This window comes from Bemisia tabaci, chromosome 8, assembly GCF_918797505.1.
Source record: "Bemisia tabaci chromosome 8, PGI_BMITA_v3".
Classification (NCBI taxonomy): Eukaryota; Metazoa; Arthropoda; class Insecta; order Hemiptera; family Aleyrodidae; genus Bemisia; species Bemisia tabaci.
The window spans coordinates 1,674,354-1,690,472 of record NC_092800.1 but is presented as its reverse complement, the minus strand read 5'-3'; the positions used below and the strand labels follow the sequence as shown (position 1 = coordinate 1,690,472).

Here is a 16,119-nt window from a genome sequence, read left to right as displayed (position 1 = left end):
CAATGCACGAATAAATAATAAAGCTGATCAAAATCAGTAAAAAACTTGCATTTACTATGAAAAGTTCAAATTGCGATACCTTGAAATCAGCGTGAGCCATGATTTTGATTTTTCGCGATGTTAATAGTCCACTTTTGAATCACTAAATACAAAAAGGGCACATGTCCAGAAAACCAAATTGTTTAGGAGACACAAAAAACTCTTTATTTCGTGGTAGATATTTTTTTAAACATAACTACTTTCCAAAAAATATCTACCACGAAATAGACAGTTTTTTGTGTTTTCTGAACAATTTGGTTTTCTGGACATGTGCCCTTTTTGTATTTAGTGATTCACTTAATATAGACTCACCCCCTGCATAAACCGTTTTTGGGTACATTTTTGTCGCATATTTTTCGCTTCAAGACCACTGTGAGGAGTTGATGAACCGCCAGACTGTGACGTAAGGATCCGAGCCGATACACAATCACTATCAGTGCCCTCGGGTGAGGCAGGCGGCACGCCTTCGAGAGGCACGATGAGCAGCGAAGAAGCGGAAAAAGAGAAGGGCGCCGGGGCGGAGGCGGGGGGGGGGCGACCGAACGAGCCCCCGTAATGTTCAGTTTGACGCCCAACAGTTTTACATTACAAAAGAAACGAGGGTTTATTATTGAATCTTGAGCCGAACCGCTCCCTGGACGGTATAAATCGGGCGTCCGTTGCCGCTCCGTGCTAAATTACTCCGATTTATGAGGGTATATCGCGGGGATATCGCGGCGAATCGGCAACGTTGGACGGCGGAGCGTGACGCGGAGGGTCTTGCATATGGACCCCGCTCCCCCCGCCCCGATCACGGGGGCTTCGAGGGAGACGATTAAAGTACCCTCGTTAAAGCTCGACGACACTTAAACATTTTGTTTTGTGAATGTTTCTCCCACTTAAAGACGCTCGTAGATAAAAATCCCGGCGCCTTGTTGCCGTCCGGTCCGCGGGATCGTCCTTGAAATTGATAGACAAAGGTATAGACAAAGAAGAGTTTAGGAAACACGGAGCGATTTTGGTGGTGGAAGTGGGCGGTTGGGATGGACAAAGGGCGCAGATCATAAACTAACTGATGCCGCAATCACACGCTGAATTTAGCAGCTGAATGTGGCAGTCAACAGTCATCACCCAACGGCTGAAATGTAACAAATTCGAGTTATTCTCATCCAGATGTGTATCAAATCTACTCGAATAGTTCAGACACATCCAACATTAGTCCGATGGTTGCTGAATTTTGCGCGTGACGCGCAAAATTCAGGCATCGGGCCGATGACTTCCACATGCATTCAAGCCACATTCAGCTCCCACATTCAGCGTGTGGTTGCGGCATGACAGAAACCCAGGAGGGATCCTACACTTAGTTTATCGTTTGCACACCTCTTCGATGAGAATCACCCAAGTCAACCAAAAGGATTGCTTCATTTTTCTTCTGAGAGTTCATATCAATGAGCAGTCCGCTGTTGTACACAAGAAAAAGGGACTGTTGGAGGATATGGGATATGGACATTTCCAATTAGGCACCCAAATTCACCCTAATAAATTAGGTTCCTGACCCAAATGTTGTGAAGCTACCCCAAGTTGAGTTGCGGCACTACAAATTAAATGGAAATGCCGAAATCATCCGACAAATTTGGGTAGTACCACAATTTTAGGGGATAACCCATGACACTTTTTTCTTGTTCACGAAAATCTACTTTAAAGCAACTTAATATATTTATGGTAAATCTGGGGTCACCTTTCGCTATCTCGCATTTCTAAAAAAATAAAACAGACTAATTGTATAAGCAATGTTGAAACACCGGGATTGAGATCCTCAGTTTGGGAATTGCATGGCCAATATTATAAATTAAGTATGCTCAGAACAGCAACGTGAAAAGGGCGAACATGTTTCAAATTCGTACAGGGAAAAATTTGAGACACTGTAATTGACTTACGACACTCCTGTTGAGGACGGTAGTTCGGTAGTTATGAAAATATACTGCCATGAAACAGAGGTATTTGTAACTCTAGTGAAACGCAGTCTGGCAATTTGTCGATTACTCCCGTTTTCTTCCCTCAGGTCTTTTCCCATTCTTCCGTTATTGCATTTTCAAGCGCTCAAGTCTTTTTTGCCCCGTCTTTTTCCTGGAAACGCAAATCGATACGGTAAAAATTTTGCTGAATTGTTTTCTTAGCTCTATCGTTCCCTCCTTCCTCCTGCAGAATTTGACCTAATTCAGCCAAATAAATTTCAATTGACTTTTTATGTAACCCATGTAAGCGTCCCACATACACGCATTGTTATTTCCCTTACGAAAGAATGGAACTACATTTCAATGTTGCCAAAATTTTCCTCGAAAATTGAACTTTCGCCAGGAGCATCATGGGATTTCTAAACGAAAACTTATCTAATTTTTCTTCTGATCTCATGCAAAAATCAGACAAATTTTGGACAATACGTGAACAGGTACATTATTGTAAAAAATTAAATTGTTTGAGTCGAATTTACAACCTTGGAATGGAATTACGTTCCATCGTCAAGGAAACGAGGACATGTGTATAGAAGCTTTATATACTTAGGACAAAGTCTTCCCTTTTTCCTTAAGAGTAGATGAACACTGCAGCAGAAAATATGGCCTGTCTTGTAGAGAACTATGCAATTCTCCACCCTCAATACGCTTTGACGTAACTGCAGTTCCTTCGTTACAAGTCACGTAATTTTGGTAATACGTCTTTGTTGAAGAAACCCACTCTTATTTTATACTCGTTGATTCGAAGGCGGCACGAAGTTCCTCGTAAATATACCATTTAGAATTTCGTTATTTCATGAGATGCGTGGAAAAACTGCATTAGAATAAAAAGTTACGTTAAGAAAATGTAGGAGCCTTTCAATACTATCAATCCAAGACTGTACAGGATGCACCAAGATCAAATGAAAAAGACTTGAAGGATCAATCCTTCAGACAGAATTGTTTTGTTAGATGATACGTTTTAGTTTGGTCCATTTTTAGGGGTGATATGCCCCCATCAAATTTTCTCTGAATATATATTTGTAAAAGTTTAGCAAATTTTCGACAAGACTACATGAAATTCGGGATCGAAAGGTATTTTTGTGCGCGTTATCCTTCATTGATGATGATAAAGAGAGAACTAAAAACATGGAGAAGGGGAATGGCAGGGATCTCTAGCCGAAAATCAGTACTTTCACAATACTTTTTTAGAACACTCGCAAAAAATTCAGTACCTCCGCAATTGCAAAACTCAGTGCTTTTTCAGTACCTCCAAATATTTGACGAAATTCGAAAAATTTCAAAATTTTTAATTCCTAGCTCAAATTGCGACAAAAATTAAAAATTCTGGACCTTGTCGGGGAATTTCCGCACTTTTTCATTACTTCCGGACCGCCCTTAAAAAATCAGTACTATTTCCGGATTTTCCGGACTTATAGACACCCTGCATTTATACACGGCCATAAGTTAACGTCGAGCTGCAACTATTCGTGCTTGACGATCGTGCGTGTTGCATACTATAAAAAAGAAAGCGCACTTTCAAAATTGAACTTTCATTAGCATACTTTGCACTTGCTACGTCATTAGGAATTATTCTCTGGCGTAGATCGAACATATATACCTTTTGTTTCGTTAGAAAAGAAAGTAATAACAATCGCTCATGTGCAATGGAACATAGTGTCACGAACTAAAAAAAAGCATCAAAGAACGCAAATTAAAGCTCATCCTCTTCCTTTGATTTTGAATCTTGCAGAGATGTTTCCGATGGGTTCATACTGGATTGTTCCCACGGATAAATGCACTTGGCGCTGCTTTCGGCATTGTTCTTTCAGGTGGAAGCAAATTCACGGCTGAGCATTTGTTTGGCCCAACAGTGGCGTGGCGTGCTCTGCGAAATATCGATTGTTATGCCATTTAATCCTATGGAAAAGGAGCGATAAACAGGGTGTTCGCAGCAAACACCTTAATAATCGATTCTTTACCATAGGTTTAAATGGCATAACAATCGATACATCGCAATTCACGCCACGCCACTGTGGCCCAATCCTGTCGTTTCCGGCTCCGCAAAATCAAAAGGTAATTGTGAGCGAGTTCTCCACTTCTTTTGTCAACTTCATTTTTCACGCCCATTGTTCTCCGACCGGAGGAGGAAGTTTGTTGGTTTGAATCTTTTTTTTTTCAAATTCCGATCCATTCAGCGCAACTTGTGCACTGCAAAAGATTACTAGATGGCACCGTGTCCGGAAACGTGACTTTAGTTGTTGACCCAGAATGTACCTCCGTTTCAAAAGTTGCAAAATTCATCGGAAAAATTCAACTCTTTACAGAAATACACTGAAAAAAAAAAAAAAAAAAATCTTAAATTTGCCGCCAAGAAGTATTTTTTCTTAGATCAAGACTTTTGCTGCTCAATGTAAACTACTTTCTTGCTTAACTCAAACATTATTTTTCTTGTATCAAGAAAAATTCAGCTTAAATAAAGATTAAAAAAATTACTGTCGGCAAATTCAAGAATCATCATGCTTGAGCCAAGCACCTTTTTTTTAGTGTATTGCAGTGCAAAATCATACTCGTACCTATATTTGTACATGAAATCACAACATGAAAACTCAGCTGGATGTACACGAATTAGGTTTATGTTAAAAATAAAATTCCGTAACGATGTGTGCAGTTACGTCCGTAGGTCTGAGAAACAACGTGTCATCTAATCCGTCGTAGAATTTGACCGATTTTTACAGAGACGCTTCAAATAACATCCAGTTTGATCCTAGGAAAGGAGGTTCCAAGCTCATTTTCTCCATGAGACTCTATGTTAAGGAGAAAGTTTAACAACTATTTTCAGGTTCAAAATATTTTTTCTGGACAGATTTCTGATAAGTGAAAATTTACAACTAAATCTCGTTCTTCAGACATGGGCACGTAAACCCATTCCATATTTGCTAAACTGACTGAACCAATCTACTTTTTTGCGGAAAAATGAGTACACAATTTTTGACAAAATTGCGTATCAAATCAGAGAAAAATCATTGAATATCTCAGTTAGGTTTTCATTTAACTTCATTCAATAACTATCAAAAAAATCGACATGCTGCGGCTTGATTATTGAAACGATATCGGATGACCTTGATCGATAAAAAGCATTGCTTCGATAGCGATTTATTGATCGAATCCATTCGATAACGATTCAACAATCTACCTGCAGGATCATTTAATTTCGGTTCGAGAATCGAGCTGCAATAGCTCGATAGTTGAATCTTTATTAAACGGTGGCGTGGCGTGAATTGCGATGTATCGATTGTTATGCCATTTAAACCTATGGTAAAGAATCGATTATTAAGGAGTTCGCTGCAAACACCCTGTTTATCGATCCTTTTCCATAGGTTTAAATGGCATAACAATCGAAACATCGCCTCTGTCATCGAATAACTTTGATCGATAATAAGCATTGCTAAGATAGAGACTTATCCATCAGTATCATTCGATAACGATTCAACCTTCGACCCTCAGGTGCGCAGCAAATCCTGTCGTCCGTCGGAGAAGTGTAACTGAATGCGGTCAGACTCGTGATGAGTGGTGGGGGGGAGGGGGGTGAAGAAGGGCAATAAAGAGGCGATACACAGCTTACATTCCTTAATTAGGGCTCCGCGACTCCCAGGAGAATAAATTTCGGGGCCCTTCAGCGGTGGCGGGGGGTGGGGGGTGTAACGAGGCAAATCCCGTTTCTTCAGAGGCACATACGTCCTTCTGGTATAAGATAAGCCAACGTTACTGTAGTTGCCGGAATGAGCTCGCCGGGATCCTGGATTCGGGCGCCAATTTTAAAAATGCGAGAGTTTGAAAGAGGGGAAGAATGATCAAAAATCTCGTGTCTCGAATTTACAAAAAGAATGTCCGTTTATTAGCTAAATTTGTGAGGATCCTACTCAACCTACACTCAAAATGAGGATAATAATAATTTAGCCGAAATGCCACTCACTAACGTGCACCTCAAGGCTTAAAATTGCAGGATACATGTAAGAGAAGAGGAGGAGTGAAGCTGGGCGAGATGCTACTCACTAACGTGCACCTCAGCACAGAGGAAGAGAAAAAAGGAAAGTGAATGGACAGAGGGCTCGACGAGATGCCACTCACTAACGTGCACCTCAAGTCGAGAAAGATTTAGGAAAGATGAGAGAAGAGGTGACCCTCCGGAAAGGAGAGGGTGATGAACAATGTTTGGCTTAGAGGGCTATCAGATTGATTTGAAGCTATTGAAAGACGATCTCGACATTCGTTGCAAAATTTTTGTTACAAGAAAAATTAATTAAAATATAAAATTTACAGAAATGGATGTAGGAAAATTTCCTACAGAAGTTTATAGTAGTTTAGAATTTTTTACAATTTTTCGTTTTGGGTAAATCTTCGGAAAACCCTGATTTCGCAGTTATCTTCGAGAGAGAAAAAAAGGAGAAACAGTATTCCATTTCTTTTCATTATTCAAACAGCTGATGTACCGTCACCGGCAAGTCACCGGGCGTCGCGGCGCGGTGTCGCCAAGCCGTGACACATTTGTCGCTATTTTCGTTTACAAAAGATGGGAAAAAACTTAAAACGGAGAATGAAATTCTTCGTTACAGGGGGGTGCGGAGGGGGGCGTCGAAGCCCTAAATCGCCGGACGGGGGTCGAATCCAGGGAGTGCGGGACGTGTCGGCCCCGGTCGGGAGGAGCCGCAGACGCCCATAAAAATGGTCGTTTGGCCTTGGGCCACGAGGCAAACAAACCCGGAACAGGAAAACAATTTTGAGCTCTGCCTCCGACTCGAAATGAGCATCGCACCGGATGCCACCAACAGGACCGTACTCCCGCGCAAAGTCAAAACACCGTATGTGCTTCCAGGCGTTGCCATATTTCCTTCGATGAAAGAAAAATTTACAGGGAACATTTATAACACTTTTCTTCCAATATGCTTGACAATTTTGTTCCGCAATTCAATCTTAAATGTCTGAAAATTTCAGGGCGAAATATCCATACTTTTCTTTAAAAATAAATACTTTTTGGGGAAAATTTGGCAGCATTCGAATGCTTACATGACGTTTTTTCTAACCTAACCACTCTCTATACACGGTTGCCACCAACAGGAATATACTCTCCGGCAAAGGCAAAACACCGTATGTGCTTCCGGGTGTTGCCATATTTCCTTCGATAAAAGACAAAATCACAGGAAAATTTAGAACACTTCTTCTCTTTTTTGTCTGAAAATTTTGTTTGCAATTTTATCTTAAGTATCCGAAAATTTCAGAGCAAAATACGCATAATTTTCTTTAGGAATAAATATTTTGCCAGGGAAAATTTGGCAAAATTTGAATGCTTACACGGCGTTTTTTCTAACCTAACCACTCGCTCTGCACTTATGCCACCAACAAGACTATACTCTTGTGTAAAGGCAAAATACCGTATGAGTCTTCAAGCGTTACCATATTTTCCTTCATAATCATATGCAGATATGCGCTTTTATGGATGAGCAGGAAATTGTAGTTACTTTTTGCAAAATGCGGTCCATTTGAAAATTAGCCACGGATAAAGCATACTTTTAAGCGCTTCGAGGGTCATTCAAGGATGAAGTTTGACTCTCTTCCATAATACAGCAGATTTAGACAGAACTTACGACGCTGCGCGGGAGACAAGCAACTCCGTTAAAAATTCAGTTAGCATCTCAACTGATCCACTTTTCACACTATATCGCGCTCTCTGCAAGGCTTGTGCCGAAAACCGAAAGCTCTTCATGCTTTTAGAGCTTCGTCAATTTTTGCTTCATCGGAATTAAGCGATGACGACCACTTGTTGGCGTGCTTCTTACGATGCACAAGTCAGACACCAAGAATCGTATTCATAATTGTTGTAACATTAAGGACTTCTTGTGCCGTAAAATTTACATCGGTTAAGGAGGGCAAAACGTCTAAGGAACGACTATGAATACACCCTCGAAGCTTCACAGAACTCCATATTGATGAGTTACAACTTAATACACGTACGTCTTTTGAGCATATTTAATTCATTTTTAATTCTTTTGATGTCATAAAAATGTGTAACTAACGAATTTTTGAAGTGTAAAAAGAGCTCCCCAAATATCGCTGATCTAACATAAGCTGTCAAAAAAGTACCGAGACTGGTTCTTTAACTCAAAAACCAAGATAGCTAGAGGCTTGATCGTGGTCTCATTTGAAAAATCAACTCAATATCTATCGGTTGAGACCAAAAGTTTTGATATTGGTCTCAATCGATAGATATTGAGTTGATCTTTCAAATGAGACCAAGATCAAGCCTCTAGCTATCTTGGTTTTTGAGTTATAGAAGCAGTCTCGGTACTTTTTGGATAGCCTATGTAGTTGGGTCACGGCCGGACCAATATAAAACGCCTTCAATTGCGTGTGATACTGTGCAACACATCAAAGTTGAAATATTTGTATTCTTAGGTTGAAACCTAACTCGAGTGAATTTCTCTACCGAATAAGATATTTCAACCTGCTACCTACTGTATTCCCAGTTAACTCGAACGTTTTATGCCTAGTTTTGTCCGTGACAAAAATTAAAGCCTCGATTATTGATTTAAAAAGAAAGGATTATCATTTTTAATGTGGTCAAGGAAAGAGGCTCACCTGAAGATAAAACTATTCTTGAAACTTGTATACAGTTTTCGAGCGTGCGTGTTACAGTGTTACGTATTGGGAGTATATTTTACGGTAAATTTGAATGATTACTCAAATTTACAAGATTTTAAAGTCCAAGGTAGCGGACGTGGCGTAAAATGCTCTCTAGGCTCCTGTTCCATCGATTTTTGGGATGTTGGGTTTTTAAATCGTAATTCCAACTAAAAAGGGAACTAATGCTGAAACCGAGACTGCATTGCTGCGTAAAAACGTCGTGTGAAAATTTGCACATTGAAGAAATCAATTCTGAGAGAATTATCGACATGATTTTCCTTGAAATTGTCAGATAATTTATATTACATTCCGACGAAAATCCTTGGAAAAATGAGACGAAAAATGTACACAAGTTTTTCTGAGAAGAGAAACTGATGATATGCATTTGCGATTCCTGTGTCTCTCCTTCATTAAAACTCATTCCTTTTATCTTGTTGCCCGTTACAAATACGTCGTCTCGTTATCGGAAATTATCTCATGTAAATCTTGATTTCAATTTTTAAATATTATCAATAAAGAAACTCTGAATGATAATAAAAAAACAAGTGTTTCTGAAAATCCATATCTTAACAAAAGACATTTGGCAACGCACGAAAGTCCATACAGTGTTCTTCCTCAGCACAGCAGTAAGCATCACACCCGGGGTAAGCAACTACCCTCAAGTATCTTATTGGTCTATTTATGTGCCCCAACTGGCAGCCGCGGGTGCAGAAGTCGTGGGAAACGACGAGGAGTCAATTCTGGGGTCATTTTTGTCAAATTCTCCAAGACCCGCCGTAGCTCTTCCCCCTCCCTCCCCATCACCCCTCCCCCGCCCCTCTCCGCACCCTCCGATTCGCGCCGAAACCGGCTCTTCCTTTCCCTTTGAATTATATTTATTTGACGTGGTCCGTAAATGGAATTATGAAGCCAAGCGGAGAGGCTCCGAGAGAGGGCGAAGGGAGAGCTCTCAAAAGTGGAGAGTGTGTTTTATTTCTCCCTCCCCCCCCCCCCCGCCGCCGCGTCGTTTTTCTTATTTTCATTTTAATTGCATCATTCGAGATAAATACTGACTTATTTCCCGAGTCGCTCGCCTTTGTGGAGTTAAGATAATTCCTTAAACTCTGTCTGCCACTTGTGCTCCGCTCCGAGAGCTCACGGTTCGTCTTTACCCTCGAGAAAGAGCGTAACTCCATTTCAGTGTTGCCAGATTCCCTCGCGAAAATTGCACTTTAACCAGAAAAATGTTGGGAATTTCCAACTGAAAGTTTCACTGATTTTTTCACTAATCTCATACATACGTCAAACAAATTTTTAATTAAGATTGCATAGGTGCACTCACGAAAAAAATTGAATTGTTTGAGAAAATTTGGCAACCTTGGAATGGAGTTACGTTCGTCCGTCCGGAAAACGGGGAATTTCCCTGTTTCCTCCGATCATTACACCGCCGGAGCTACCGCGAAAGAGACTTGCAGTTTTTATGAATGATGGAGGAGGAGAAATTGCCACGTTTTATCTTACTGAGTGCATTCATTCAGCGCGCAACTCAAAGTATTCCGTTTGAAATACGCATATTTGCAGAAAGGAAACTTAAAGACTTAACTAAACGACTTGAGGTCCAAAATGCACGCATTTATCTCACGAGTCGTTTGGTTTCCTCCGGGTGCTGAATTTTTCATTACAGAAGCACGACAGTGGCGTGGCGTGCTTAGCGATGCATCAATTGATCCCCCATTTAAACTTGTGAAAAAGGATCTATAAACAGGGTTTTCGCAACTAACACCTCAATAATCGATTTTTCACCATAGCTTCAAACAGCAAAATATTGATGATCGATCATTCACGCCACGCCAGTAATGATCGCGTACACCGTGTATCGTATATCAGAGAGTTATAGAAGTTGCTTTAATTCATAGTGTCTAGATTATTCTTAACCATGATTATTCTCTGATTTTCGGGAGCTGATTCTTTTGATTGAAAATCGAAGTTTTTTCCCGCTTCCACGAGGTTTTCTTGAGAAAAACTGTATGAGTCTCCAAAGTTTCAGATATGAATATCGATTTCCTAAAATCCTTCGGTCGAATTTTTATCCAGATCGCAAACCCGTTAAGCTCCCATTATTCGCCAAAATCGGCCTACAGACCCATTTTTAGGCCAGTATCAGAACCAAAAAGTGACCAAAAATAACCAAATCATGATGCTTTCTATACAATGTAGACCTTCAATGAGCAAAAAATTGTATAGAATTGGGAAATTTCAAGATGCGCCCGAAAACGGTCCTTATCGATACCGCCTGACTTAGGAAAAACGCTGTATAAGCACTCAAATGTTGCCAAATTTTCTTTAAGAAAATATTCATTTTTTTAGGAATGCTATGGATGTTTTCCCTTGAAATTTTCAGAAATTTAAGATCAATGTATAAATGAAATTTCCTGAAAAATGTGAAGTGAATCATTTACAAATTTAATGGAAAATTCGTGATTTATCAGAGGAAATTTAGCAAGGCCTGAAGTATACCTGCAGTATACCCTTCCTCCTGAAAAAAATGTGCGTTTCATCAAAGGAAATTCGGCAGTATCCGAATATTCATGCGTAATTTTTCCTTATCACTGCAAAACTGAAGGTTAATGAGTGATAAACACGTGAGCTAAAGATGCATGATTTTTTTACAATTTTTTTAACCTCTTCTTTTTTAAGCACCTGAAAAATAAAATTGTAAAAAATGATTGCATCTTTGGCTCACGTTCTTATCACTTGCAGCATGCATTTTATTACATGTTTTTATCAGATGCAACATGCGGCTGAACAACTTTTCAAAATAAAGGTTGAGTTGGAATTAGAGTCCCTTTATACTGAGAGTCAAGACAATGTGAATCAATTTCTGATTGGTTCCCGTATTTTAGGCCTTCACAGTGTCACAAACGGGAATAAAGATTACAGTTTCACCGATTGCAAAGATTATAATCTGGAATGGACCGGGGAATTACGGGTTCGGCAAGGAACAAACGGAATGAGGGAAGGAACGAAGAAAGGAATTCGAGAATGGGCCGATCAAAGATTACGAAAAACGTTCAATTTCTGTAATTTTTATTCCCGTTTGTGACTCCATGAGGGGTGTTGTCTTGACTCTCAGTATGAAGGGACTCTAGTTGGAATAAAGTTGGGATTCTCACCTCGAAGAGCAGGAGCAAACACACTAAAGAGAACCCAAAAGGTTGCTTCGAGGGCGGGGAACACGTGAGAGAGCATGCCGGGGCTCCGCTTGATCCTTCCTCACAACATCTCTACCGAGGCCCGAGTGAAAAACAGGACATGGTCCATGTGTCGGGGCTCATGACGCCAGAACCGGGTTCGAACTCGACCCCATGAAACCAGGAGTTAAAACGTCAAGGAACGGACGGCTCCACAGGGAACTGGATCATTTACGCAGCCCCGCTCCCAACCAGTTCGCACGTGTGTTGGCTGTCTGAATCCATGAATCGAGAAACGATCAATTGCTTCCGGCTAGCTTCACCCATGTCAGTCCTGCAACAAGAAAACACAATTTTAAACATATTGTTTGATGGTAAAACATAGAGTACATTGGATTAGAGTCCCTGTGTAGCGAGAGTATGGACAACTCACTTCATGGAGGGCTTGGGCCGAAAAGGGCAGTCAACCTTCCAGCACTACTGTAAAAGTACTGCTTTTTGGCCAGCCTGTTTTAGTAGACATGCCGAAATCACACGCTGAATATAGTCGCTGAATGTGGTAGTCAACAGTCATCGCCCAACGGCTGAAATTTCGCAAATTTGAGTTATTTTCATCCAGATGTGTGTCACATCTATTCGAATAGCTCAGACAAATCCAACATTAGTCCGATGGTTGTTGAGAATCGTTGCTAAATTTTGCGCGTCACGCGTAAAATTCGGGCATCGGGCCGATGACTTCCAAATTCAAGCCACATTCAGCTCCCGCATTCAGCGTGTGATTGCAGCATCAGCCTAATGGCGGAAGAAAAGCTGCCGAAGAAGTCGCTTGATTGGGTTCTTCCTCGGAGGAGTCGAAGGGAACGCCAAGTGAAAGGGTAGTGACAGGGGGTTTTAGACGAAATGAGGGAGTGTCAACTCCCTGAAGGGCTCTGGAAGGGTAAGGGACTTTGGCTGCTGGGTGTCGCAGAGCGCCAAAGAGCGTTATGAAGCAGATTTTATGTATGTACGTATTCTGGTGGTACGGTGGAGCGAATGGTGCCTGGAAAGTCGAAATGCCTTCATTTCTGTGCGTATGCTACACGGACATCCGTAGAGCCCGAATAGTTGTATCCGTTGTTGCCAATTTGTATGTACTTGATACCCGCGTATGCGGCATCAGCAACCGCCGCTTACTCCACACTAACTTGTGTCATGCGTACTGGACAAAACAGCCCTAAAAAGTTACCATGTCGATGTTTAAATATACCAGCACGCAGCGAATCCAATATATAGACATGTGTAAAATTCCGAAAATCGATCAGGCTCTCACCGAGCTCCTTTGAATTAAGTTAGGACTCGAAAGGGCAGCCAACCTATAAATTCAAATTATCCAGACTGATTTACTACTACAATTATTTCTCGCTCATATTACGACAAAAAGGACAAAAATGACAAAAATTCCCGGACCTCCGTGCGGAATTTTTCGATACTTCCGGATCCGTCTCAAAGTGATATTTCCGGACTTTCCGGGCTTTTAGACGTCCTGACCATGCGCTAGTAGAATAATTTTTGAAAATATCTCACGGAAATTTTACAATTTTAAATTCCGTGACATTCCACCCCCTGACTCTGCAAAAGCAAAAGTACATTTGAAATCGCGGAGCCAGAAACAGAAATCAATAGACTCATCCATTGGCATCCGCATTGTCGTCGAAACGATCCGCCGGAACAGAACTCCTGGCGACAACTCCGAAACTCAGCATAAACCGAGCGGTTTTCGACTGCCCCCGAGCGAGGAATCAAAACTTCCGCACAACTCCCTTCACTCGGGACTCCTTTCATCCCCGGCAACCCTTTGAATCTCCCGGTCAGCCTCCTTTGATGTAGCGCCCGTCCCTGGGAATATGGAAAGTTGTCGAACGGGACCTGGACAATGGGCGAGCCGGCAAGTTCGGAATTCCATGTTTTTGATTGCATTCCCCGGAGGTGCTCACCCGAGCCGCCGTACAATGGAGCAGGTCAATCGCAGAATGTGGACAAAGTGTGGAAACTTTAAAAGCTTTTAACTCTATTAATACTGAAAGTTGAGTTTTTAAAAGTGACCTCATTGGTTCTATTATTGAATTTTCTTGACAAATCATCTCGGAAAATTTAAAATTCGACGAATTAAACTTCAAAATAGCCACTTTTTGTCCAAAATGTTGTGTCCGACCTCTTCAACTGACTCATACCACTGTGCGGCGGAGCGTTCTCCGTCTCAACTTTTTTCACCATCTCGCACCGTGACCGGTCGGCGCGCCTTTGTTGAGGTAGAGTAGCTTTATCGGGCGGGTGTGCAATTGTCATTCGATTGAGGCCTCAGGGTCCGAAAGGGCGGATAGCCCACTCAAAGTTATTTCATAAAAACTTAGGAGAGGAATGCGAATAATGATTCAGAACTCGGAGTTCACATATAATTTTTATATCCTTCACAAACGGTTTCCAAGTTTATGCCTCGTATGCATTGACTGGTGAATTTTAACTTTAAAAAATCGTGCAGGATTGTTAAAATGTACAAGTTAGGAAATTCATTTTAATGTCAAATTTGACTGACTAAGCTGCATAGAACATGGTAATTGATTGAAACAAAATCTTGTTTAATTTATTTTTGGCTTGCAGCTCGATTTTTTAATTTTTTTTTTTTTTTTAAATCAATTACCATGTTTTAGGAAATCCTTTTGATTCTGTTTAAATAAAATGTGCTTCTCAGAAAAGGATATGTAAAAATTGGCATCGATTTGATTAGATTAAAGAATCACTATCATTATTGATGCTGAACAAAAAAATTCATCTCAAATAAGCAACATTAAAACTAACATATACGTACAGTTTTTGTTGAAATTTACGGAAATAGAGGCCTTGCGTGGTTTCGAAGAATCTGTCTCATAAATTATACGGTTGAATTTGACTCGAGATTGGCAAAAACTGTCATTTTCATGATGCTTTTTTGAGGGTTTTCTTAGACCTACCTTAAATCACAACGCAAACCATGATGGCTCTCCATTTATTAAGGCACTTTATACGAGAAACAGCTCTGTCTTTTGCTCTAACTGAAGTTTGCAACAGGCACAAATTGTTTGATTTTTTAACCGTGTATGTTTATGTGTATGTTTGAATAAGCCCCGTAACGATCGTCAAAATTCAAAAGCTTTGATGCGTTAGCCGGGACGCTTTGAATTTGTTGTGAGCCACAAGTTTTATCACTGCGTCCGTTGGCGACCCCTTTGGTCAAAGTAGGAGCCGGGAAAGATGTATTGCAGACCTTACGGGGCGACTGAAAAGATGCTGGCGTGATTTGCTCGTCGCATCCTTTCTGAGCTCTCAGCCATAAGTTCCCGGTCATTAATTTGAAAAGCTGTGCACATGAGACACCGAGCGCCTTTGAAATATAATTGAGGTCGAGCCCGCAATATCAAACCGCGCCGCTCCGTCCGCAGACCTTCCCTCAAAGCAGCCCCCCCCCCCCCCCTTTGCCAAAATGAAAATTAAATATCGGGAATTTTAATACACTGTCCACCGATGAATTTCCCACAAACTGGCATTACTGGATTGGATTTTATTTATTTTATTTTACAGTTGGTATATATATTCCCTTTAAGGGATCGTACAAATCAGATTTCAAGATGATATTATTACGATAGTATTACAATAAACAATTGTTTCTAACAATCAATAAAAATTTACCAAAAATGCTTTTAAATTAAATGATGCTTAAATGATTGCTTAAATGATTGCTGAATGCTTAAATGATTTAAATTAGGCAATGTAAGAGCAAAATAAGAAAATGACGGAGGCAATGGATTAAGGCTAGAGATTTGAGAGGTTGGCAGCATGGTAGAATGCCCCCTCCAAGACAAAAGCCCTAAGTTTGAGAAAGAAGACGTTTATTTCGCCCCTTTAAAGTATTTTTCTCATCTCAGAGGGGAGGGCATTAAGTAGCTGAATTGATGTTGTTCTAATCTGCTAGCACCCGCTGTGGACTAGGGCCGGGGGCAGCTATGGTTCTAGAAAAATGGGAAAGGTGTTTTTTTATCCATTTTTTAGTACAAATAATCGAGTTAAAGAAAGAAAACGACCGTATTAAGCTATATCTTGCCTAAAAACCTATGCTACATGCATTAAAATTAAAAATTATTGCCCTCCAAATATCCTTGTTTTAAGCTCTGATGATCGAAAAGTAATTACCGAAATCGTAAAGCTCTTTTAAGCTAGTAAATTGAAAAATGTAAGGTACATTCCTG

The 16,119-nt window shown here is 40.6% G+C and overlaps 1 protein-coding gene across 3 annotated transcripts in view; it reads right to left on the bottom strand.

The window, feature by feature from the left end:
* LOC109030447 (limbic system-associated membrane protein) overlaps positions 1-16,119 on the bottom strand; it is a 688,975-nt gene that overhangs the window by 410,060 nt on the left and 262,796 nt on the right. For all 3 annotated transcript variants that reach the window (XM_072303110.1, XM_072303109.1, XM_072303108.1), the window contains one exon: positions 11,843-12,194. The gene's annotated coding sequence lies outside the window, so the exon portion shown is untranslated. The remainder of the gene's footprint in view (positions 1-11,842; positions 12,195-16,119) is intronic.